This window comes from Notamacropus eugenii, chromosome 1 (assembly GCF_028372415.1).
Source record: "Notamacropus eugenii isolate mMacEug1 chromosome 1, mMacEug1.pri_v2, whole genome shotgun sequence".
Taxonomy (NCBI): domain Eukaryota; kingdom Metazoa; phylum Chordata; class Mammalia; order Diprotodontia; family Macropodidae; genus Notamacropus; species Notamacropus eugenii.
Window position 1 is genome coordinate 188058155 of NC_092872.1, and position 27448 is coordinate 188085602.

The following is a 27448-nucleotide window of genomic DNA, read 5'->3' on the forward strand; positions in this document are numbered from 1 at the left end:
CATTGAGCTGAAAATCTGCCTCCCAGTAACTTCCACCCACATATACATATGAAAAGATAACAAACAATACAGAGAAGCATATGACACATGCCAAATGAATGGTTGACACATGCCAAAAGAATGGTCCAGATAACAACTGCCAAAGGAGGCGTTGAGAAGGGAGATACTACTTCCAGCTAGGCTGGTCACAGAAAGCTTCAGAGAGGAGGTGGGAATATGACCTGGGCCTTTAAGGATAAGTGTAGATTAGATAGGCAGAGAGGGGAGGGGAGGTATTTCAGACCAGAAAGGTCAAGTTGTATTGGCAGGGAAGTCTGTAAACCATTTTAGCTGGTAAGGAGAATTTGCGGGTGTTGGGGGAGGGGAGTGAGTCCTGGGAAATAATGTTGAATGGTAGGTTGGAAGCAGATTCATAGAGGGCCTTGACTCAATCAATTGACAATCATTTATTTTTAAAAATTATTGAAAGTATTTAATTTTAGTGTACAAGCACTTATTAAACATCTAAATGTGTCAGGTGCTGGAGATGTAACAGTTAAATTTTTGAAAAACCTAACAGCTCCATAGTTTTCATTCTATGGTCCAGTCTAAGTAGCCTTGCCTTTATCAGGTGGGCAGTGGGGAGCCATTGAAAGTTTTAAAGCATCATTAGATGCTGAAAGCTGTGTTTAAGGAAGATTATCTAAGGAAGGTTATTATATCTCTCAGTTTTTGTAGGATGAATCAGATGGAGAAGAGAATGTGTTTGGGCTTTAGCTGAGATGATCTTTAAGGTCATAGAGAAAAAGAAGGGAGGGCTTGATGTTGAGTGTGCTAGAGGAAGTGGTATGCTGGTAAATGTTTAATAACCAGTTCTCCAAAAAAATGTACATTTGACACACCTTTAAGTTTTATTAGCATTTTCTCCTGCACTTTCTCTAAGTTTACATAATCAAGAAAACAGTAAGTTAAGCCCTGATTTGTAGTATTTGCCACTTTCTAAGTGTAAATGCTCCATTAAAAATTTAACAGTGGCTCTTGGGAGCCTCTTGAACAACGACCAACATTCCCCTGAATAAAAACACTTCTCATGACCTGACATCCAGGCAGTTCCAGGCTTTCCTCACTCCATCTAGGTCCTAGGGAACATGTAGGCTGTCCCACACAATGGGGCTGCTTACTTATGTATCAGGGCCAGATATTTTATAGGGAAGGTCAGGATCTCTAGTAGGAACCTTTGATTAGTTTCCTTCCTCTTCTGTCCCATACATAGAGGCACCAAAGATTAGCTAGGAAGCTGGAGATATGGGTAGGGTGATGGTGCAGAAAAGGAAATGGGGTGGGGGAGGCAGGAGTAGGCAACATGTCTAGAGCAGAAACAGCCTGTTGCAAGAAAGGCTTTTTTGAATAATTTAATTATTTTAAAATAATTTAAAACTTTATTTTTATTTTAAAATAAAGCAGAATAATGTAAAGAGCCCCTCGGTATTATCATTATTGGAGTTGGCCTACCTCTTGGCTGAGGTGAAGGTAAAGGCTCTGGCTCCTTCCAAGTCTCTGTGGCCAGCCTGACTATAATTACAGCAAGCTGTTATCTGTCTTTAAACATCATCCCCACATGGACTTGGCCATGTGATTGGAAGCAAAAACAACACAAGTTTCCTTTGCTCTGAGAGGTATTTGTTAAGTTTGCAGAGAAAAAAAACCTTCCTGAATACCCTAATCCATTTGGTTGTCTCTGGTTGTACCATGGGGCACTGGGCAAAATGACCAAAAGCAGCTGTTTCCTCTAGGCACAGAGGAAACAGGCCAGCATTCCCTGTGGTATGGCCACGGGTTAAAGGAGAAGGGCCTGTGTGAGATCCTCTGGGCAGGAAGGAACTTGGAATCCAAACTTCCCCTGAAACAGTCCAAACTCCCCCTAGGATAAATAGGATACAAGCTCTTCCTCTGAATGTTTCATTCAGATTGCATCCAGCTTCTTTGGCTAAAGTAGCTTCCCTCAGGCCTTGAACTGGCTCACTGGCATTGAGTTTTAGGGTTTCCTGACTGAACTACTACTTCCCACACTCCTGTCTCTCACTATACTCTTGTGCTACCCCTCAGCTCCAGTCAGGTACAGGTTCCTTCTCCTGTTTCTTCAGTGGTTCCCTGATTGGAACTAGTCCCTGTAGGAGGATTAAACTAGCCCTCTTGACATCGTACTGTGGCAAAATGGTATAAATGAAAAACATGAGGATCGACCACCCATTGATATGGGAAGAAAAACACAAGCCATTAGAAATATGTAGAGGGGAGGGAGACAGAAGAGAGAGGAGAGGGCTCAATTTCCACTTGAATGGATAAAGAAGGACCTCCAAAGGGCTGCTAACTACTTCTCCTGTCAGAGATAAAAGCTGGGATTTCTAATAGTATCTCTCAAGAGACCCCATCTGGTATGCCCCTGCCAATATGAATTAACCAGTTAATATCAGTAAACTTTTACAAAGAGTATTTCTTGAGGCAATCTAGCAACAAGTTACAAAACATCCTCCTTACTGATGACACATTTTCCCCTCTATTCACATTTTATTCCAGGGGACGATGGGCTCAGACTTAAAGCAGAAAGGCAGTGAGGCACCCATGTAGAGAACAAATATTGCCCAGGATATTTTCTGGCCCTGGGAGCCTTTTGTGTCTTCACTGAATCCCAACCAAATTCACTTCTGGGTGTAGCATAACCTATTGGCTACAAGTTAGTCCTCAGCTCATCTGGGCTAGCTCCTTGTTGGCCACAGAAGCTGCCAGATCTATCAATAGCAAAAAAGCCTGTCACCCCTTAAAATTGTTTCCTCACCTGACTCAGCTACTGCTTCTACCAGATCCAGTGGTCCTCAGGGCCTCTTTGACTCTCCCAGTCTCACCTGATACCTGAGTTCTCTCCTCCTTGAAGAAAGTCACAGGATCAGGAAAGAAGAAACACAAAAGGAATTGAAGTTCTAAGCATTCATGGCCGTGCATATGGGCCTGATTTGTGCCTCCCCCCACCCCCATTTGTTTTTGTCCTCATACTTCTCTCACTATTTATGTTTATAGGTTATATCCCACTCCTTTCCCCCATATGAACTCCTTGATGACTGTTTTTCATTTTGCTTTTGTATCCCTAATACTTTACATACCATAAATGCTTAATAAATGCTGGTAAGATAGGATTAGATTTCTCTCCTTGACATCTCTAGAGTAGCTGAGTCTAACCAGGATGTAGTACCCTAGAAGGACAAGTCCAGTGCTCTTTTTTTGGTCTGTTCAGTCCTTTAAGAAAATATAGAATTTCAGTTCTGCATTGAACTGGTTCATCTGGTTTTTAAAAACCAAACAGAAACCCTGGTTCAGTGACATAATTAGCAGAAGGGTTCAATTTGGAGTTTAGCAAATTGTGCTTCTTCCTCATTTATTTCAGCTGAGGTATTGCTGGAAGGAAAGGCTGGGTAGGGATGGAACTGGCACTGGTCTCTACATTCCTTCCAGCGAGGTGATCTGCTCCCCCAGGTGGGTTATTTGTACTGGTGTCCAGGTGAAGCCTTCCGATTGACCTTCGAGCAACCCATTCTATGATGAAGGCAGGGAGAGTCAAGGAGATGGAAAAACTGGAGGAAATAATAAAACAACTGACATTTACATAGTGTTTTAAAGTTTGCAAAAGTCTTTATTTACATTTTCACATTTAATCCTTAAGAGGATTATATCTTATGAGATAAGTACTATAGGTATTATTGTCCCAATTTTACCGAGTAGAAAATGGGCTAAGAATTTAAATGACTTATCCAGGGTCCTAGAGCCAGTAAGAGTCAAAGACAAAATTTAAATTCAGATCTCCTTAATTCCAGGATCAGCACTCTAGCTGCCATCAGCTCAATATGAAACTTGGTTTTCTTGTCTTTTTTTCCCCTCTATCTTTTGTACAAAGACAATGCAGGTATGATTTACTTTATAGAGTTCACCTTCCTTGGGAAAACTGAATCCTAATTTGAACATTGAAAATTTGCAAATGGAAATCCTTGTGTCTCAAAGTTGCTAAGAGGATCCCAAGAGAAAGAGTTTTGAAGTGACCAACTTAAAGCATCATGAAATTGTAAAGTGGTATGTAGAAAGGCACTGTGGGCACAGGCCTTGGAGTTAGCAGAGTGTGAGTGAAGAGATCTGGGTGCAACCACTTTACTAGCCATGTGACTATGGGCAAGGGACCAGTTGTAGAGTCTCAGTTTCTTCATCTGTTAAAAGAGGATAATAATTATTTATGGAATTGTTAGCACTTTGTAAAGCATAAAATATGATAAAAACATGAGCTACTACTCCTATTAGTAATATTAATGATCCACCCTTAAAATCTTACCTTTATGCCTCACCATAGCTGATAATTGATCCTTGAAATGTAGTCCAAGATCCAGTCCTACAAAGAGAGAAGAGCTTAGGTTACAAGCCTGGCCATAGACTGTGTGCCTGTCATTCAGCTAGTTTAGAGAAGACCATCACCAGAGAAATGGTCATTAGGTGATTAACTTTTTATTCTATTCAATTCAATTCAACAAGCATTTAATTTTTGTGCCAGGCACTGTGGATACAAAAATAGAAATGAAAACAGTCCCTGTCCACAAACAGTAACTTTGGAAGTCTGTCTAGCAAGGCATGGGGAGGGTTTCAATCACCTTGGTAAAATGAGAACCTGCACTCATTACATCAGTAGGATCTTTTAAATGTTGAAAATTAATGCTGATAATGATAATAATAATAAAAAATAATGCAGTGGGTTCCAAATCCAGCTGTATCATTTTCTTTACCACCTTCAGTGGATTGATACTGCAAGCAGAAACCAAAATATATTTCTTTGGGGCTAGTCAAGAAATAGCCTCTTGCCCAGAGTTTGCCTTTCCAAACAGAAGGTTCCCAATGCTTTGACTGCCAGGATCTTTTCCTATCCCAACACAGAACAAGGGCTCTGAGGGTACTCCTGAGATCCAACTACTAATGCCCTCCCTCCAGAGCTCCCTTGTATTTAACTGTTTTGTAAATATTTGTGTAGGTCACTTTATATTTATGCTGCATATATTTGCATATGTCCTTGTAACTCCTGTTAGAATATAAGATCTTCTAGAGTTTTTTCCATTTTTGTACTTGTATATTCCCAGTGCCCATGACTGAATGTTTATTGGTGGATTGACTTCACCTTCCCTCTCCCCCTTTTGTTTCTTTCATTCCCCCTGGTACGTAGCAACCTTTTCGGCTCACACTAGTCTTTGAGGCCAGACTATGCCTGTCCTTGATTCTTCCCCCTTAATTCTGTCCAGAGTTCAGGGGAGAGCTTCTTTGGGCATAGAGGGAAATAAGGTCCTTTGTTTTCTGAGTCCCAGGCCCACTCTTTTTATTACATTCGAAACTGCTCTCACCCAAACTCCCCATTTAAAGGTTCCATCCCTCCTAGGAATCTTCCTGGGATCTGCATGAAGTAGCATCATCTCTCCTTCCTCATGACCACTACCATGGTCTTCCCTGAGAAGCTTCTTTTCCTTTTCTCCTCTCCTTATTTACTGGAGCTTTCAAGACTCATCTAAGGACTATGGCTTACAGTCAGAAAGCATTTATTTCATCCTTACTATGTGCCAGGAACTGGGTTGATCTAGCAGTCTGATCAAGTTTCTCCAGAACAACTTTTCTTATACTCTGCATCCCTAACTTTGGAGCAATGACAACCAGATATCAGGGACTCACTTGTTCTGATCTCATGGTCTTCATTATTGAAATAATAGGATAAAAAAACCCAGATTTTATCATGGTGGAGGTCACATTTGAATGATGTATATAAAGGGAAGGAGGTACTTCCAGACACCTGTCTGAATACTTTCTAACGGGATGAAAGCTATTTAGCTCCTCTTATTAGGAGTGAAGCATGCCAATATTGTTTAATTTTGAGAGAGAGAGAGAGAGAAAGAGAGAGAGAGATCCTGTCCCTCATCCCTTACCTCTCCTCTCCTGTCAGGTCTTTTGCTCTCCCGGAAGGTGCTGGGGAAGGTGACTCATGGTGAAAGGTGGGGGTCCATCTGTTAACTGAAGTGGAAATTAATCTGAGATAGGACTACACTGAGGTTTTTCCTAGGTCCGGCTCAATCAGCTTTTTAATTCCAACTGAATGAGTCTAGCTTTGAAACTCCCACACAGGTGAATGGATTGTGGAGAGTCATTAAAGGGAGATTGGGGGGGAGGGTGCAAACAAAGCCTCTCCTCTACCTTGTACCTGCCTCACATACTAACCTCACACACAATTATGACTGTCCTTTCTCCAGCCTCAGAGAATTGTTATCTTTTCATCTTTTCAACTCAAAGTTCTCATCTGAGATTTCCTAACACAAATTTCTCTCCCTCCCATCTCTTTCATTCTTTTCCTCTCTCCTTTTCTTCCTTTCCGTCACTCTTCTCTCTCCCTCTTTGCTTTCCCTCTCCTCCCTTCTTTTTATCCTCCCCCATTCTGCCTCCAACTTCCTTCTTTTTCCCATTACCCTTCTCCCTTCTCTCTTTTCTTTTCTCCATTTGTCTATCCTTTTCTCCTATTTCTCCCTCTCCTTCCCTTCACTCTCCCAAATCTCTCTTCCCTTTCCCCCTTTTCTCTCACTCTCCTTTTTCCCTCTTCCTTTTTTCCCCATTTATCTCTCTGCCTTTCCCCTTTCTTTTCCCTTCCCTCTCCCCTCCACCAATCTTTCTTCTACTGTTTCCTTTTTCCCTTGTCTTCTCCCATCTCTCCTCTCTTTCCATCTTCCCTTTTTCTCTACTTTTCTCTCTGCCTCTTTCCTTTCTCCTTCCTTTCCTCCTTGGCACTCTCCTGGGCTCTTTCTCACTCCCCCCCTTTTTTTCTGCCTCTTTCCCCTTTTCTCCATTTCTCTCTTTGCCTTTCCCCTTTTCCCTCCTCCTTCCCTCTGACCTTCTCCCACTCTTTCCCACTCTCTTCTTTTTCCTTCACTTATTCTCTCCATCTTCCTTCTTTCTCTTTTTTCTCCATTTCTCCCTCTCTGTTTTTTCCTCTTTTCTCCATTTCTCTCTTTGCCTTTCCCTTTTCTCTCCCCCCCCTTCCCTTTGCCCTCACCCCCGTTTCCTACTCTTTTCTTTTTCCCTCTCTCCCGTTTTCTCCCTCTCCCCTCTCTTTCACTCCCTGCCCCACACAATGGCTTTGGCGGTTTTCTCCCCTCTTACAATGCCGCCATATGGCTCCATTATTCTAATATTCCCCAGATTTATGGCAACAATACTGAGAAATAATTAGGTGCTGCCGGGGTGTAAGCCTCAGTGTGAAAACACATCTGTTCTGAAAGGCTCCCTCTGGAAAAGGGAAAGAAAGTGTCACCAGCAATTTTCCTTCTAAAAAAACAAGTGGTAAGTACAACCAGGAACCGGGCTTTGTGCTCACAAAGGCTTTGTTGCTTCCTTGGCAGAAAAGCCTATTACTCAGAAAATAGACGGGAGGTGGGCCAGGGGAGGGAGAAGGCACCTGTCCTATAGGAGCAGCCACGTTGTTAGATTCCCTCCTTATCTGGCCTGGGCAGACAGGCCTGGGATTTGCAACTCACTTGGTCTCCTTTCCCCCAAATTGTTGCCCTTGGGGGAACAGAATGTGTGTTGAGTAAATTATCTTTAACAGAGTCACACATGTGCTTGAACAGATCACACAGAGGCTCACACATGTACTCCATCTGAAATCGCACTCGTATATATAACACATTTCAAAGACACATATTACAGACACTCCTATCCTCACCCAGTCGCAAAACATACAGCTCCCAGTTCCTGTAGAGTCCTGAACTGGGAATCAGGAAAAGTCCTCATTTGAATCCCACCCCCAGATCTTGACTAGCCGTTCAGGCTTAAGCACGTCGTCGTTCAGCTTCTGTGAGGCTTTGTTTCTTGTCTGTTAAATGGAGATTGTAACAGGCAACATTTATACAGCTTTTTAAGGTTTGCGAATAGAATACTGTTGCATTTCATTCTCACAATGATCATGGGAGATGAATGATATTGTTATTTTCTTTCTTTTACAGATGAGGAAACTGAGGAAGACAGAGTTGAAGTGATTTGTCTGAGGTCACTCTGCTAGCAAGTGTCTGAGGCAGATTTTGAATTCAAGTCTTCCCGACTAGTTCCAGAGCTATCTAATCCCACAGCCTATCTAATGACTAATTACTGGGCAGTAATGACATCTACCTCACAAGGATTTTGTGAGGATCAAAATAGGAAATGTTCACAAAGTGCCATGTAAATGTCAGCTTATGTTATTATCATATAGTACCTATTCCTTTATAATTCATACAGATATATACACACATCCTAGGCACTTATTCACAACTCGTACCCAAACCTAATAATAACTCCTCTTTTGAGCATTTTAAGGTTAACCAAGTATTACCCTCACAACAACCCTATGGGATAGTTAATGTCAGTATTTTTATCCCCATTTTATAGGTAAAGAAACCTATAAGGCTCAGAGAAGTGAATTCACTTGCCCAAGGTCACATAATCATTTAGGTACATTTGGTACCTAAGGACATGAGTCAAGGTTTTCTGATGTCTAAATCCAGAGCTCTGCACCATCATCACCATCTGTGAGCGTGGTGGACTCACATACAGGTCACACACTCCTTTAAATGTACTCATACTAGCACATATAGAGGTAGTGTTGTCCATGGTCCATGGTCAACATGGTCATTTCCCTCCAACTCAGCAACCTCTGCAAGACCTGCTGATTTGGAGGGAGCTTAGAGTCCATCATAATGGGAGTGTTAAGGTCCTGGCATAAAATTTTGTAGTCATGGATTGGGAAGACTTGTACTCAAATATTGCTTCATGATTTGACCCCTGCACGAATCATTTTGCTTCTCTGATCCTCAATTTTTTCATCTATAAAATGGGGATAATAGAGGCATTTACTCCACAAGTTGTGAGGCTCAAATAAAATAATGTATTAAAGCCCTTTGTAAACCTTAAAGGTTATATAAAATGACCTACTGGTATCATTTTCAAGTTCAAACACCTCAGAGTTGTTAATTGGTTTATTTAATTAACATTAACAGGCTAAAAAAAGATGAACTAATAGCTAGTTGAGAACAAGGATTGAGCATACCTTAATCTCTTGGAGGTAGAGATGGAGCATGGCAGGAAGGGGAGGTCAGGATTGAGAACAGAATTTTGAGGAATCCCCATTGACAGATGACCATATTGTGGCTGTAGGCCCACATGAATGAATGAGTGAGTGAGTGAATGGAAAAGTATTCATTAAGATGGAGCTATAGGACATCTCTGCAATTCTTTGGGGCTTTTGGCTCCATTGCCTTTCTGGATTGGGAAGCAGGAAGGGGGATCCTCTGGGGTTTGGGTCACCGGGCCAGGGCCTGGGAAGCATCTATTAAATGAATTTAGGAAGTCAGTTCCTGATAGACAGACAGACAGGTCAGACTGGTTCCCTGGAGCACTTTATCTTCTGACTGACTAAGTGAATTCTAAGTGAGTGATGTCCTTTTGAATTTGCCAAAGAGAAACATGTGAAGAACCTAGGAAGAAGCTATTCTAGAGGGTCAGTGCTAAAACCAGAAACAATTAAGATGGTGGTTCAATCTTGAATAGTTTTGCTCTGTGTCCCTTCCCCACCCCAGGCTGTCTTGGGAAGGACCAGCTGGGAGAAGAGGGGAATGAAACTGCCATCAACAAGTACTTATTAAAGGTCATGCGAGGCACTTTGTGTACAAATCCATGTAAGCTGTGACCCTTGACCTCAGAAAATGTATTTATCACATGTGATCAACTCCACAGGACAAATTTTATTACCCTCTGTACTTCTTTCACTTTCTCATTCAATTTTAACAGCTTTAAACTTTTGCTGTAACATTAAACTGCTCTGACCCTGGCTCTTCAAGGACTCTGGGTCATCTAAATGAATGATTTTATTTCTTCTGAATAAAAAATATTGAGCACCAAGGATTCTATGGTATAACATACCTCCTACTCTTAACACAATCCACCCCGTGGCAGGAGCCATCCCTATGTTAATTACTTTGGGGCTCTTTATTAAACAAAAGATGTGTTCCATTTGGTAGGGAAACTGACCAGTTAGAGCCCAAGATTTATAAGCATGCAGCGTGGGATTGATCTGCTGCAAACTACCACAGGGACTTTGAATCTCTTACAAGTATTCTGTTTCCAATCCACTAACCAACCATGTAGTGAAAAAATGATCTTTTGATTGGCTGCTGAACTAGAACTGGATCTTAAAAGACATTATAAAGCACCAAACCAAGTCTCTCCTTTCCTCTCTTTCTTCCCCCCCTCCCTCCTTCCCTCCTTCTTTCTGTCTCTTTCCCTCCATCCTCTCCCCACCCTCCTTTCTCCTTTTCCCCCCTTTCCTCCTCCATCTCTTTCCTTCTCTCTTCCCCTCCATCCCTTTTTCCTTTCTCCTGTCTGGCTGTGTTTGAATGAGGAGGCAAGTATGCTGTAAGCCTCCAACTCGGGGGAGAGACCCAGTACCACTGACCTACTGTCCCCGTCTAAATTGGCTTGTGATCTTTGAATGCAGGGCTCTATGTTTTGTTTCTTTGCTTCTGTTCTTTCCTTAGGTGATCGGACTAGACTAGGACTTTGTGACTTTACAAGGATTTGAAGGACAGGCCTTCAGAAGGCCCGGGGCCAGATTTTATGGACACATAAGCCCAATTTCCAAGGACTGAGGTAGTCTAGAGAGAGTGTGCCCCCAGGAAGTGGGGAAAATGTTTGCATTTCTGTTCTCGCTGTGAAATTTCAGTAAATATCCTTTGGTGAAGGCTAATTCATCCTCATAGGTGAAATGAAACCACTGGTCATTGATATTGGAGAGAGGCACCAAAAAATGGAAGCTTGAGCTGATAGCATTAGAGAAGAGCCTCCCAACTACTCTAGAGCATCCCTAGCACTTTGAAGGGGAGATGTAGCTTAGGAGAACCTGATTTATCAAGGCATGTGGGAGTTGGGATAAAGATCCCCACTCTTCAAACAGGCCAGATTGATGTGGTTTAAGTTTTGTCTCCATGATTTTCTCTTTGTCTCATAGAATATTAGAGCTGGAAGAAATCGTCTAATCCAACCTAATTTTAAAAATGAGAAAACTGGGGCCAGAAAGGCTACATGATGAGTAAGGCCAGGAATGAAGGAACCAAGCATCTCATGAACTTCTACTTCTGTGCATCACTGCGCTAATCACTTTACAAGTATTATCTCATTTGATCCTCACAACAGCTCTGGGAGGTAGGTGCTATTATCATTACCCCATTTTGTAGGGCAGCTATATAGGGCAGTGGATAGAGCACCAGTGCAGGAGTCAGGAGGACCTGAGCTCAAATCTCACCTCAGACACTTGACACTCACTAGCTGTGTGACCTTGGGCAAGTCACTTAACCCCAATTGCCTCCTCCTGGGTCATCTCCAGTCATCCTGATGAATATCTAATCACTGGATTCAGATGGCTCTGGAGGAGAAGTGAGGTTGGTGACCTGCACAGACCTCCCTCACTCAGAACAAAGTCAAGTGCAAGTCATGTCATCATTTCTCTGATGACATGGTCTTCTTTGGCAATGAAGGGTGAGCATACACGCACCTCATTTTATAGTTGAAGAAATTGAGACAGAGGGAGGTTAAGTGACTTGCCCAAGGTCATAAAGCTAATACATGTCTGAGACTATATTTGAACTCAGGTGGTGCAGTGGATAGAACACTGTGCCTGGAGGCAGGAAGACCTGAGTTCAAAACCATCCTCAGGCACTAATGACCCTGAGGCAAGTCATTTAACCCTGTTTGCCTCAGTTTCTTCATCTGCAAAATGAGCTGGAGCAGGAAATTGCAAACCACTTTGCCAAGAAAACTCCAAAAGGGGTCAGGAAGAGACTAAGCAATAATCACTTCTTTATTCCAGGCCCAGTGCTCTATCCATCGCAACCCCTAACCTTGACTTCCAAGCCTGATCTCTTTCCCCATACCATGCTATTTTTTTGGCTTTGTATTATTTCTAGCACAACTTGACTTGCTGGATAGAGATCTGACCTCAGGAAGACTTGTGTTCAAGGCCAACCAGTGATCCATACTAGATGTGCGACCCTGGGAAATTCATTTAACCTCTCCCGAACCCTAGGTGAGTCCAAGACTACAAGTTATAAAGATGGTGCCCAAATGCATTGAGAGAGGAATTTCCTTTCTGGGAGCTCTTTATACCTATAAAATAACTGGTCTATAGCCATTCCCTCCACCCCACCCCCCAAAAAGAAATTCCTAGTACCACACCCTGTGCATAGGAGGAACTAAATAAATGTTTACTGAACTGAATCTGCATTCTTTTTTTGCTGTCTTTTATGCTGTGAGTATACAGAGAGAATCAAGGGAACTGATGTGGATGGAGAGGAGTAGGCCTTGGTCTCCTCTGTATAGCCCAGAATCAGGCAAGAGTCTTGTCCTGTCCCTGAGAAGATTCCCCACCATTGGTTCTTTCTTCCTAATACTAAGCCCAGAGATTATCAGATGTTTTTCTGAGATTGGGTTTTGATGTGAAGAAGGGGAGAAAGGAGGAAGACCATGAAGACACTGAACATGCTGGGTATGGATGGTAAATTAAGCACCAATTATAGTGTAATCCCATTCTGGTCCTAGGCACTGTGTAGGGAAGAGAAGACACATTGCTTGCCCTCCAGAAGCTTACTCAGAGATATGAGCTCATCTCTGCAATATATAAATGCCATTTTGACAAGGGTTGGAAAGAGGCAGGGTGAGAACCCTCCAAAGACTGGAGTACAGGGGCAGATCAACTAATGAATTCTAGGATTCAAGCATTTTTAAAATCAAGTTGGTAAAGATTTACTGTTATGCCTTTCAGTGGTCAAGAGTTCATAGGACACCTGTGACCTTAGAGGGGTACAGTTAAAGTTTATATAAGATAATAAAACGTGAAAAATATGCTAATTAATTAATTCAGGGTAGGATTAGGGAGTAGTTAAGGAGTGGTCAGTTCTTGAAGGAACTTGTACTTTTAGTATCTACTGAGCCAGATCTATTTTACCCAGAGTTCATTGGGAAATAATGCAAGGGGGGGGCTACCTGAAGGTATGGTTTTAGACCTGAAACATCACTAAATCAGCTAAAGTTCAGGAGTGATTGAGAAATACCAAGGCTGCCCCCACCAGTATCTTGTTAGACAAGATAAATTTAAGGGAGTATATATATATATATATGTCTAAGTCTAGGATGCATATGATCTGTCAGTGAGTAGTAAATATCTTTATGATCCAGTATACAGCCAGTTCAGCCAGTATACAATTGGTTCAAACTAATAAATTCTGTAGGTAAATCTGGTTACCATATCAGGGAGGTAAAAGTTTTGCTACCTGGGGAGAAACTGCCTGGGATAGTGTTCTGAGGTTAGGGAGAAATGTGATTTTAGAATTGGGGTCCAAGCACAGGCACCCAAGCACCCCATCAGTTCCACAGAGGAGGAAACTGAGGCATTGGGGCTCATATAGGGGAAGTATGTTGCTCAAGGTAGAAATACCCAGCTCTCCTGATTCCTTAATATTGTAACAGAAAAACCATTGGACTTGGAGCCAGATGACCGAAGTGTCAGGCATGACTGTTATTATCTAGGTGACCTTGGGTAAATCACTTCTCCCCTCCGGGCCTCATCTGTAAAATGATAACATAGGAGCAGAGCATCTCTACCATCCCTTTTTACCTTTAAATTCTGGGAACCCTTTCCACTATATTGTGGTTATCCTACAGATGAGTGCTAGGGTGATAAATAGTAAAACAAAGAGTGGGAAAAGGACAAGTCAACTGCTTCCTCCTCCTCCTCCCACCCTCAGTGGTGTTTATGGTCCCATTTCCCCAGCACTGGAAACTCCCAGGGTATGGAACACAGTATCAGCTGATTGTGGTTTTTATGGCTATGATGACCCACAGGTAAACTCCAAGTTAAAAGACCAAAGTGGGAAAAAGTCAGTAAGGTAGTTTCTATTTTTTGAACAGGTCTCTTTTTCCTTATCTTTATTCTGTTCTGAAGTAACTGATATCTACTGAACTATTCCCTTCCCCTTATAGTCTAGAGCTAACCAGAGCTGAACCTGATGGAAAATTCCATTCCTGGGTCTCTATGGCATTGCCATCACCCCCTGCCTCCAGGAGCCTGCTGATGAGTTTGAAAAGCGCTCCATTTGGGGGCTCCAGATAGACTAGGCTTCTACCCATACACATACAGTTCAAACCACCTCTAAGCTTTTCCTCCCCATCCCCTACACCGGGACACATCTATCCGTCCTTCAAGCCTCAGCTCAAATCCCACCTTTCCTGGTGAATTCTTCCTTGACCACCACCACCCCTTAATGGTCCTATAATTTAGCACTTAATTGTTCTCTAATGGCTTCCAATAAGCTTGCATTAGTTTTGTTTTGTCTTGAAATGGCCCCCTTTCCATCTCTTCCTTCCTCCTTCTCTAGTACCTCCAGCTGGGGGGAGTAAAAGGGATACTTTGCTTGTTTACAGAAGGACACACCCAGAATCGAGGGCAATCTGGAGGCTGGAATGAGTCATTAGTATCAGGAGCAAGGCCTTCTGGGTCCACTATCCTCGGCACAAAGAGCTGGAGATTGGGTCACACCTAGGCTGAAACTGGAGACCCAGAGATTATGTTAGGGAAATGCTAGCGGAAATATTAAGTCTCTGACCTGACTGTTCACCTCCTGACCTATTTCTCACAATGTGGATTTATCCACCTTGCACTGGAACTCATGAGTCTTTAATCCAACACCCTGTTAGCTCTCCTGGACTCACCCCACACAATTCTTCACCCAACCTCTCTCCACACATTAAGTCAGAGTGGCTCAGCTCAGGGAGTTATTCTAACAACAATAACAATGAAAACTGTCATCCAGCATTCAGAGCCAACCAGAGCACTAGGCTGGGGACCAAGCCAGATTCCTCTTCTTGAAGTCAAATCTGGCCGTAGACACTTAGTAGTTGTGTGACCCTGGGCAAGTCATTTAATCCTGTTTGCCTTAGTTTCCTCGTCTGTAAAATGAGCTGGAGAAGGAAATGGCAAACCACTGCACCTTCTCAGCCGAGAAAATCTCAAATGGAATCTTGAAACTTCAGACGTGACTGAACAACAAAAACTACGTGCCTGGCACTGTGCTAAGTACTGGGGCTACAAAAAAAGGCAAAATGCAATCCCTGCTCTCAAGGAGCTTACAGTCAGGTGGGGGAGATGACATACAAACAACAATTTACAAACAAGACACAGCACACACACACACACATACGATTGGTTGTTGTCCTTCATTCTCAAAGAGGACCAAAATGATATCACCATGATGAAGTGAAGTTTCAGTGTGTAGGACTATGGCTGATCAGACCAATATGAGCTCAGAATGCTCTACTATTGGAAACGGATAGTCTGTGTGAACACTTAGGGTGTTTACTACAGTTGTGTACATCCTACATTTTCTTTGTGCTGTTTCAATTCTGCTCATAGATCACAGCACCCTTTCTGATATTGGCACACCATGCTGAGCTGTCCTGTGCCAGTGTCTCCCATGTTCCACAATTAAATCCAAAGTTCTTGAGAGAGGCCTTGAGAGGGTTCTTGTATCACTTCTTCTGACCACCATGTGATTGCCTGCCCCATGTGAGTTCTCCACAAAATAGTCTTTTTGGCAAGCATACATTTTGCATTTGAACAATGTGACCAGCCCATCGAAGTTGTGCTCTCTGAAGCATAGTTTGAATGCTTGGCAGTTCAGGTCAAGCAAGGACATCAGTGTCTGGTACCTTATCCTGCCAGATGATCCTCAGAATCTTCCTAAGACAGTTCAAATGGAAGTGATTCAGTGTCCTGGCATGGAGCTGGTAGACTGTCCATGTTCCACAAGCATACAATAATGAGATCAGCACAATGGCTCTGCAGACTTTCAGTTTGGTAGTCAGTCTAATACCTCTGCTCTCCCAAACCTTTCTTTGGAGCCTCCCAAACACTGAGCTAGCTCTGACAACCTGTGCATCAACCTCATTGTCAATGTGTACTTCCCTGGAAAGAATACTACCAAGGTAGAGGGCAGCTAGGTGGTGCAGTGGATAGAGCACTAGTGTAGGAGTCAGGAGAACCTGGATTCAAATCTCACCTCAGACACTTGACACTCACTAGCTGTGTGACTTTGGGCAAGTCACTTAACCCCAATTGCCTCATCCTGGGTCATCTTTAGTTATCCTGATGAATATGTGGTCACTGGATTCATATGGCTCTGGAGGAGAAGTGAGGCTGGTGACCTGCATAGCCCTCCCTCACTCAAAACAAAGTCAAGTGCCAGTCATGTCATTATTTCTCCGATGGCATGGTCTTTGGCAATGAAGGATGAACACACACATTACCAAGGTAAGTGAGCTTATCCACAGCATTCAAAACTTCTCCATTTGTTGTAACCAATGGTTCCACATATGTATGGTGTAGTGGTGGTTAATGGAGCACCTGTATTTTCTTGGTGTTAATTATTAGGCTAAAATTAGCATAGGTAGCAGAGAATTGATCCATACTTTGTTGCATCTCAGCTTTGGAGGCTGCATTGAGTGCACAATCATCTGCAAACAGAAAATCATGCACAGACACTCCCTCCACTTTGGTCTTGGCTTGTAGCCTTTTCAAATTGAAGAACTTACCATCAGTACGGTAGTGAGGGAAAGTTGAGCCAACACACAGTTGGCAATAGTGGAGCAGAAAAGGAGTGGGCAGCTTTCAGAGATTTGGTGTACAGCACTGCGTTTGCTCATCTGGGTGAGAACACTAGCAAATACACACCATCATTTGGAGCTGATCAACAAAGGGAATTAAGAGGGATCAGGAAAGGCTTCTTGTAGAAGGTGAAATTTTAGCTGAGACTTGAAGGAAGCCAGGAAGCAGAAATGAGGAAGCATAGAGTTGTAGGCATGAGGGAGAACCAGGGAAAACACTCAAGTCAAGTTCTAGGAACAACAAGGAGTCCTATCCCTAGATCCCAGAGTACTAGGTGGGGTATAAAGGTGTAAGAAGACCAGAAAGGTAGGAAGGGGATAGGTTACAGAAGCAAACAAGATTTTATATTTAGATCTAAGGTCAATAGGCAGTTACTGGAATTTATTGAACGGGGGCAAGGGGAGGGTGGGCTGTGGCATGGTCAGACTTGTACTTCAAGATGAGTTTGACAGCTAAATGGAGAATGAATTGGAGAGGGGAGAAGCTTGAGGTAGGGACACCAAACAGCAGGTCATTTCACTAGTTGAGAGACTCTCATAGTCATGAGATAATGAGGGTTGGACTGATTACAGTGCCAGAGGAGAAGGAGCTTTTATGAGATGTAATGAAGGTAAAAATGACATGGGGGGAGGTGGGGTTTGAGAGAAAGTTAAGGATGACAACAAGGTTGCAAGTCCTGGTGACCAGGTGAAAGAATTATGGTATTCTTGATATTTTGTGTTATGTCCATTATTTCAACTCGACCTCATAACCTGGTGAGGTAGATACTAAAGTATTTTTGCCCCTCTTATAAGCAAAAATCAGGTTCAGAAAAGCCACAAGGTCACACAACTTGTAAGTGTCACAAATGAGATACTGGTTGTATCTGGATCCCAGACCAACCCCCAGAGCCAGTACTGAGAGGCCCAGGACCTGTGAGAGGACAGGTTGGAAAAGTATCCCCTTGGGAAAGGAGTCTCAGTTTCTCCTTAGTGCTGAAACATAGATCATTCTCTCTCTCTCTCTCTCTCTCTCTCTCTCTCTCTCTCTCTCTCTCTCTCTCTCTCTCTCTCTCTCTCTCTCTCTCAACCAGGTCTTCCCAGGCCAGTTTCCCTGAGTCTTTCCTGTTCTCAGAAAGGAAATTGGCTTGGGCTATTTCCTTGCCACAAAGGGGTGGGTGGGGTTGGTTCATTTGTGTTCCCCAGCTTCCCTTCCCCCTTAGCTCCTCAGACCAATTGGATTGTCTGCCTGTGCACGTGCAGTCAGGCACATACACACTCTGGGATTAACGGGCAGGGGTCATGGTAACTGTTCCCATCCTCTCCCCTGATGAATACAGAGGCACCAAGCAGCAGCTCAGGTCTGCACGTGCAGCCTGGAGTGCCAGCTCTCCAGCTAACCAACTGTAGTGTGAGGAGCCCCAGAGCTGAAGTCAGGAGATCAGAGTCTGCGTACCACCTGACATATTTATGAATAGTTCACCTGTGTGATTAAGAAGGTCATGGCTTCTCTCAGGTGCAGTCTCTGAATCTGTAAATTCAGGAGTATAATACATGAGCTAACTACTTCACAAGATTGGTGTGAGGTTCAAATGAGATAATGTATGTAAAATGCTTTGCCAACCTTAAATCACCGTATAAATGCCAGCGATTATTTGTATAATTAATTTTAAATTTATTACTGATAATAAAATGTTCACATTGAACTATGATTTCTAAGGTCCTGTTCAGCTCTAACATTTCATGAACTCTGATCTCTGTGTTTAGTCTGACTTGCCTCATACATGCAAATTATACACATACCATCTGCGCACATGAGGACCCTATTGCTCCCACCTCCAACTCCCTCCCTCCCCCACAACCCTATCTGTACACACACTCATTCTCAAGCTGAGGTTCATACAAAGGTCTCTCTTCCCTTTGGTTCTGTCTCCATCTAAGGGTGGGGTACCCAAAGACCTTCAAAGAATAATCATTTGAGCAACTTCCTTTCTGGCTTCCTCCTACAGTGCTGATTGTGTGACAGACACATAGGTCATCAGCTGCCAGCATCTTTCCAGGGCCTCTTTCCCAAGAGTTATCCCAACTAGTTTTCACTAATCAGCACCAAAGTGAACACTGGGTACCAGACTCAGAACAATTGCACAGCGGAGGCTGGCTTTTTTTTTTTTTAATCAATTTTTATAATTTCCCCCACCCCTCACCTCCAGAGGATCTCAAAGTCCACACCCAAAGGGACTACCCTGGAGAAGAATAATGAGAGAAAAATTGGCCTCAGACATTCCCAGTCTTCCTCTTTTAACTGCCCCTTTCCCCTCACTCCACGATGTAGACTCCCCTTCTGAGGCACGTACTACAACGCTGGTGCCAGATTGATCTTCCTGATATGCAGTTATGATTGCATTACCACCCTGCTGAGAAACCTTCAATAGCTCCCTACTGTTTCCTAGATAAAGTCCAGACTCTATCCTAGTATTTAAGGCCCTCCCTATATAGTCTTTTTCACTATTCTCTTTTACAACCAGCTCTCAAGAAAGATTCTGATACAGGTGACTTATACTTCAGTGTAGAAGAAACACTAGATTAGAGACAGAAGACTAAATCAAATCCTGTCTCCTCATTTACTGAGTGTCCTAAATCACCTTACTTCTCTGAGTTTCAGTTTATTAATCTGTAAAATGGGTGCAGTATTAGTCCCACTGCCTACTTCATAGCTGATTAAATGAGATAAGGTCAATTTATCAAACACCTACTGTGCGTCAGACACTGGGCTAGCACTAGGGTTATAAAGAAAAGGCATAAGACATTCCCTGCTGTCAAGGAGCTCACATAAAAAGAAACAGAAAATTAGGTTGGAGGGGAGCAGGGGAAGGTTACCTGGAAGGGCATAACAAAGTCTTTCAGCTGAGGTGGGAAATGATCCAAGAAGGTATGTGTTTTAGAGTTGATTTCAGCTTGTAGAATAAGTTCATGGAGAACATAAAATCCAGGAGGGAAACTGGCTGGGAAATGATAAAGTGAATTCCCTGGTTGCCTTCCCTAAATGGTGGAGGTATGTTCCAATGTCCAATATCCACCCTTTTCAATCTGAGAGAGGGCAGGGTCTCAGGAGCAGTGGGTGCTAAGTAGGTGAGAGCTTCACAGCCGATTTCATCTTGCCAAAGGATAAGTTTCTAAAGATCTTGAAATCCAGGCATTTAGCTTCCTGAAAAATGAGGGCACTTTTATAATGATTTTTTAAAGTACTTTGTAATTATGAAATGTTATACAAATGTGAACTCTTAAGACTCCTATGCTCCCTACTTCATGGGGACTTGCCTTGTCTCTGAAGTGATAATGGCACACAGGTTTTGTCCCCTGGCAACAGAATAGAAGGGATTTGTTGGGGAGGTCTTTTGAAAGGGGTCAGCAGGGACTTTGAAGGACCCTTAACATCACATTATATGTAAAGACCCGTCATATTTACAAGTATCATGGGAGCTTGTATCTCTCAAGGAAAAATAACCTAGCAAGGGTAACTGTGTAGAACAGACACACCAAAAGATTTCAGGCAGCCCTTGGAAAATGTAGATGTTTTCCTTTACATTTTTCATGGGCTGCCCAAAATCTTTTGGCAGGTTGCAGGTTGTATAGGCCTGGTGTAGAGAATGATGTGGACATTCAGTGAAGGGACTTATGAAAAAATTTCAGCTAAAATTATGGGATATAGCTAGCATTTCTATCATACTCTGAGGTTTGCAAAGTGTCTTATACACAATAACTCTTTTTACTCTCACAATAACCTTTTCAATAAGTACTGTTATCATCTCCATTTTACAGGTTAGGAAACTGAGGCAGACAGAAGTGAAGTGACATGCCTAGGGTCACACAACCCGTTAAGTATCTGAGGCTACTTTTGATCTCAGGTATTCCTGACTTTAGGTGCAGTGCTGCCTCTACTAAACCACCCAGCTGCCTCTCATATAAAAAGATAACTGGAAGAGACCTTTCTTTCTGTTCCCACAAATAATACAATGTCATGGAATGACTGAGTTATCTCTCATTATCAACTTAGCCCACAGAAGTTTCAATTGACAGTTTAAGCAACACCATAACACAAGAGAAGAGGAGGGAGCCCTTTCTTCCTACTTCCCAATTCATTCAATATAAGAAAACGGTCCCTGGTAGCAGTCCGAGAATGCAAAGAGTTTTCAGCCACTTTAGAAATGTTGGAACCACAATAGATACAAATGAATCTTCAGTCATTTCACATCTTCTTCATCACCTCCATAACTAAAAGAGAGCCCACAAATGGGCCGATGTTGCCTCAAACAGATAAAAACAGAATGCCAGATACATTGGTCTGGTTCTCTTGTCAGGATAATTCCCAAGTGCAATATTCCTAGAGAATAATGAGGCCATTGGCCTGGGAGCCTGAAGTGTTGTCCTTTCCCCAGGGGGAGTGAGCAGCAGTAAACATGTTCTTAGTTAGTCAGTAAACATTTATTAAGTTCCTATTATGTGTCTGGCACTGTGCTAAGCACAGGGCATACCAAAAAGGGTAAAAGATAGTTCCAACTCTCAAGGAGTGTACAATGTAATGGGGAAGAAAACATTCAAATTGTGTACAAATAAGCTGTCTATAGAAGTAAAACAGAGGGAGGACGGACACTACCATTAAAAAGGATAGGGAAGGTTTTCTGTCTAAGGTGGTATTTGACTGTGACTTGAAGGAAACCAGGGGGTTGGTCATTGTACTTTTTTAAAAAAATTAATTAACATATATTAATTTTTTCCCTTTCACTTCCTCAATTGAAAAAAACTAGTAGGAAATATGCATAGTCAAGCAAAACAAATTCCCACTTCATTCCGGTTCAAAAATGTATATGGGGTTCTCCATCTTCAAACCTTCACCTCTCTTCCAGGGAGTGTCAGACCTAGAGGAGCGGCATCCTTCTAGAATCATGACCTGTCACTGCACTGCTCAGAGTTACTGAGTTTCAGTTATTTGCCCTTACAAAGTTCTTACAGTTCTACAAATTGTTCACTTGTCCCCATTCACTTTTTTCTGCATCAGTTCAAACAAGTCTTCCAGTGTTTCTCTAAACCCATCTCTCCTATAACTTTTTACAGCACAATAGTATAACTTTACATTGATTTTGTTGGTGGTGGTATTTAGCCATTCCTCCACTGATAGGGACCTCTTTGGTTTCTGGGTTTTTTCCACTAGAAAAAGAGCTGCAATAAATATTTTTGCATTTAAGTGTATGCTTCCTCTGTCTTTGAACTCACTTCTGATCTGAGGGCTGGCAGGCTTGGGGAAAATATCCAGGGCAAAGCCTAGTGCATACATAAGTAACTGAAAGAGGTGGCTGCTCACATGGAATTATTTTAAGGATGTTGGAAAGTCCTTTCTACCTCCCCCGATCAAAAGATCTTGCTGTCCAGATACCTCAGTTCTCCCCCACTACCACCACCACTATCTTAGAGGTTCTTTCATTTGGGTTATGAGATTGTCACCTTGTGAATTCAATTGAATTCAACAGATATTTAAGTGGGTACTGTATACAAGGCACTATACTAGGTGCCAGGGCTACAAAGATTAAAAAGACAATCCCTGCCCTTCAGAGCTTACATTTTGCTGGGAGGAAAGTTGTTCACAGATAAGTAAATAGTATACCTATACCAAATGAATACAAAGTGATTTGCAGGGAGAAAGGGTGGAGTGGAATCACCAAGAAATATTCCTGGAAAGAGTAAGACTGTAAGTTATTACTGGTTGTTAGCACTTTAAGACTAGTTTATCAGACTCTTTTGGGATGCCCCAAAGTTGCCTCAGACTCAGAGAAGGTAGAAAAGATAAAACATGAAGGAGTCTTCCTGGGGGAGACAAAGACAAACTTTGCTGACTTTATAATTCTGTCTTGACTGAGAACTACTTAGAATCCTGACCCACTGACGGAGAAGATGGGATTCTCTGGAAGGCCCCAAAAGACAAGTGCAGGACCGCAGAAAAAAAGAACCTATTTTTGCAGTTTGAACTAACCTGGGTGCTGAGCATGGCCAGTGGTCAAAGGGCTTCCCTTGGACCAGCTCCAACAGGATTTCCTTTGTCTCTTGACATGTTTCTGGAGGAAATCAGGTCTTATTCCCAGGTTTGGAGAGAAAATACCCTCTGACATCTGACTCCACCATAGAGCTTCCATTCCCCCCTTCTTCCTAGGCCTGCCCCCATACCCTGTTGTGTGGGATGGCTCAGGTCCCTACATAAATCAATTACTCAGAGGCCTCTCAAAGTGATGACAGAAAAGAGATTTATTCGATTCTCGAGAATCTAGACAATCCTACAGCAGTTCACCTGGAGTAGGAAAGCCGAAGACAAAGAAAAGGCAGTGATTTATATAGACTCTAACGCAAGTCCCTCCCCCCCACTGACCATTATTCTCATTAGCTGAGAATATGATCTTACATTCTAGACACGAAATCTAACCAATCCCTTTTGAAATGAAGACACTGAAGAATTAGGTAAACTTTATCCAATCATTGAGACCCTAATGTACTACATAGTTTTATATCCTTATATGGAATTATTCTGTTCTAAAAATATAGTAACCTTGAGCCTCTCGGTCTTACCTCACCCCTGGGAGAAGAATTACAATCTGAGAAGTCTTCACTAAACCTATCCCACTCACTGTGGTGGGAACTAACTAAGAAGTTGGGGGAATAGCTTTCTCATCCATCTCCTCTCAGCTCCTGGCCCTACTCCAGGCTCTTGTCACTGCTTACTTTGATGACTTCAGTAGCCTGCAGAAAGGTCTTCCTACCTTCAGTCTCTGCCAGTTTCAAATCTCCTCTCCTTCTAATCTTCCTAATACACTTGATTCTGATTCTAACTTGCTCCTACATTACCTGCAGAATTAAGTTCAGGCTCCCCAACTTGTCATTCAAAATCTTCCAAAATTTGGACCCAACCTACCTTTCCAATTTTATCTATTACTATGCCCGTACATCTGGGCTGCTAAGTGGTACAGAGGGTAGAGCCCTGGACCGGAAGTCAGCAGGAATCATTTTTTGAGTTTAAATCTGGCCTCAGACTCTTACTAGATGTGGGACCCTGGGCAAGTCACTTAACCTTGACTGTGTTACCTCATCTGTAAAATGAGCTAGTGAAGGAAGTGGCAAACTGCACCTGTATCTTTGAGATGGGTCATGAAGAGTCCAACACCATTGAACAACAATTCCCCTACATGAATGCTACTGTAGTCCTACTGCATAGATAGTCCCCACCTTCTCTTTGAGGCCCTTCTTGATGCCTCTAGCAGCTTCTTGCTCTCCTTCCTAAAACTACTTCATGTCTATCTTGCATGTATTCTATATATACACGCATGTATGGACACGTTGTTTCTTCATTAGAATGGAAGCTCCTTGCAAGGGCTGGGACTGTTTATCTTTCTCTTTGTATCTCCAGAGCTTAGCGCTATGTTTAGCACACAGTTAACAAATATTTGTCAATTGATTGACCCTTTGAGTTTTCTATTTACATGCCTTTGCTTACATCATCTCCTAAGTCTTAGTTGCCTTAACCCCCATCTCTGTCTATCAAAATTCTGGCTGTCCTTCAAGAACCAATTCAAATGCTTTTGCCATGAAGACTTCTCTCATCTTTCACCAGCTAGAAATGATCTCTCCCTTCTCAGAATTTCCATAGCACTTTGAGAGAAATGATTATTAAGTAACCAATTATTGGGGAGATCCAGTATTATTTCCCCCACCCCATATTAGAATAAATCCACCTCTCATTATAATATTCATCCTCATTAATTGTTAACTAATCAGAGTTGATTGCCACCCTCAGGAACACCATTTTCCAAAGGCATATAAATGTTGAGTATATTCCATGAGAAGGTCTTTGATATTTCAGAGTGCCACAGACTCTTTATTATCTGCTAGCTTGATTAATAAAATGATTGATTACCCAGAATTTATCTCTTGAATGTTTTATACATTACAACTTTGTATCTATTTCTATGCTTATCAAATTCTGCTTCATTTTTCACTTACAGAATATAACCTCCTCAAGGACAGGAACTATCTTACCCATCTCTATAACCTTTATTATGCTAAGCAGAAGGCCCTATATAAAAGGGACTTAGCAAATGTACCTTAGCAAATGGGGTCTATTTTGCTAGGGTGTTCAGGGAAGACTAGCACGTCTGATGTGAGAGCTTACTGAACCCTTTTCAGGACTGTTCATCCATCTTTAGTGTCCAACATTCCCCCAACTCTCACCTGGGTCTCCAAGAAGCCACACCCTGGTAATCTGTCCCATCAGACAGGCTAAACCAGGTTGAGGGTATCTGAAAGGTTTCAAACCTGTTGGTGAGGTAGGGGGATGTCTACCCCAAGCCTGTAAAAACTGTCCCCAGTGGAATGAGTAGATGAGGACAATTTGTTACAATGTCCATGAAGACTGTCAGAGTTTAGTCAGACAACAAAGGCATCAAGGTCATCTACCGCATTTGAGACTGTCACCAGTCATCCTGACCTTTGTCATGCCACAGGACTTCAATAACTCTGGAACAGAGTGAGACTAGTAACTCTGTGCAACTGTGCCTCTCTTAAATTCAATTTAGTTGTCGCTGGTCCTCTTTGAAAACAAGAGACAAACAATACCAAACCACGGCAAATTTATGTTTTCAAGTACCCAAACTGTATTCGTTCATCTTTCAAGACCCACTTCTTGAACTCCTTTTGTTAGAAGTAGTGTGGTTAAGTGGACAAACATCAGATTTAGGCTTAAGTCCTGGGTTTGAGTGTTTGCTCTGCCATTCATTGGCTGTGTGACTTTGAGTAAGACCACTCTAGGTTAACACAGCTTCATCTAGGAGTCAATAATACTTTTTTTTTTTCATTTTTTTTTTCAATAATACTTACACGGGGTTGTTGTAAAGAAAACATTTAGTAATGAGGCAGATTGGTGCGGTGGAGAGAGAGTCAATCTTGGACTCAGGGAAACCTGGGTTCAGATCTTTTCTCTGACTGTAACCTTGAGCTTACTCTCTTCTCAACAACTAACCCTCTCTGTGTCCCAGTCAGGCAATTCTCTCTTGGCCTGTATTGGTTAAGAGAGAGCTCCTTCCCCTGGAGTTCCCTATGCCAATGAAATCACAGATCTGGTCCAAAAGATATAATTATTATTAAGCTATTATCCAGAGAAGGCAACTGAGCTTTTAGCAAATGTGCTGCTTTGTGCCACTCTCTACTTCAGTGTGTACATATTTCAAGAAGTCAGAGACCTCTTCCCCTAATTGAGATATTCTCTCAGCACAGTGTCAAGCAAGGAGTAGGGGCTTCATAAGCATTTATGGCCTTTATCTGCCATGTAGTTGGGGAGATAAGATGCTCCTATTCATATAGGCTATATTCATGGCAGCTGGAGAGTACAGGCGCTTAAGTCAGGAAAACCCGAATTAAAATCCTGCCTCAAACACTTCCTGATTGTGTGACCCTGGACAAGTCTCTTAGGTTCCTCCATCTGTAAAATGGGAATGATACTAGCACTTCCCTCCCATGGTTGTTGTGAGGATGAAATGAGATAGTGATAGCAAAGCAAGCCTTGAAGCACACCAAAATGCTGTTGTTATTTGATTTGCACTCAGGGAGGATCCTGGAAAGGAGAACTCTGCTCTCTGGCCCCTTGTTCTTTCTGCCACTCTTGTCCTGTGTAATTAAAGTCAATGGCAGTATGAAAGTGCTCCAAGGTGATTAAAAATTAATTCAGCATTCAACACTCATGGAAATGAAATACATTGGGAAACGTATTTTGCATGCCTAGCGAGATGTAATTAGAAGATGGAACTGCTGGGAGAAGAGTAAGTAACATGTATTTTTGCTGCCTCAGTGGTGTCCGTAGGAAAGGGATTGCTGCAGTTAAAGGTAATGAACCTTCTCTTTCTCCTAAACATCTCCCCTCTTCTAGGAGCAATTGATTTGTATTCATGGGGGGTTTTCAATTAAAAATTTGTAAGAATTCACTGTGATCTTCTCTCTGTTCCAGTTGATTTAAAACTCTGTTCCCCAGTCTGTACCATTTTGCCTCTAGGAGAGCGTCTCTCGTTCTACCCCTCCCCCCCTTGAGTCTGGTGCCATCTGTAGCTGGCTCCATTTGGTGTCCCTCTCCTCTCTCCTGGCTCGGCCCCAAGGTGCCTCCACCTCTTCCTTTAAGAGTCTCTGGCTCTGGCTCTGTCTTCTATTTCTCTGTCTCCAAGTCTCTGTCGGTTTGTCTATCTTTTGCTGTCTGTCTTTCTGTCTCTCTCCCCCCATCCCACCACTTCCCTTGTCTTTCCCTGTAATCACTCACTTTGCTTCCGGCTCCTGTTCTCCATTCTCTCCAGGTGTCCTTCCAGTGGGCTGTCAAGACCTCTGGGGACAGTTTCCGCTCTCCTCTCTCAGCAACAGCTCTTCTCCTTGAGATGCCAGCTGGGAGACTGGGTGTTCCGGGAAGCCTAACTCCTGCCAGTACCCCCCTCCCTCCCATGGATATTTCCTTTCCCCATCCCAAAAATCTGCCAGCCGGGCTTCACACCTCAAAGCCCCTTCCAATTTGCCCATCTGGTGCCTTTGGGTATTTACAGGCTGGAGAAAAAGGTTAACCCTTGAGAGCCTGGATCACTGGCTTTAAGAGCTTAGGCCAGAGGAAGGAGAGACTGTT

General features: G+C 42.7%; 1 long non-coding RNA gene across 2 annotated transcripts; it reads right to left on the minus strand.

Annotated features, from left to right (window-relative positions):
- Positions 1–909: 909 nt before the first annotated feature.
- On the minus strand, positions 910–27227 carry LOC140512778 (uncharacterized). 2 transcript variants are annotated; one of them, XR_011969913.1, is made up of 4 exons: positions 27098–27227; positions 5976–6060; positions 4352–4408; positions 910–3605 (listed from the first exon to the last, which is right to left on the minus strand). It is a non-coding gene; the product is annotated as an uncharacterized lncRNA (long non-coding RNA). The 2 variants fall into 2 exon arrangements; XR_011969912.1 differs by lacking the exon at positions 910–3605 and adding an exon at positions 3664–4229.
- Positions 27228–27448: the final 221 nt, after the last annotated feature.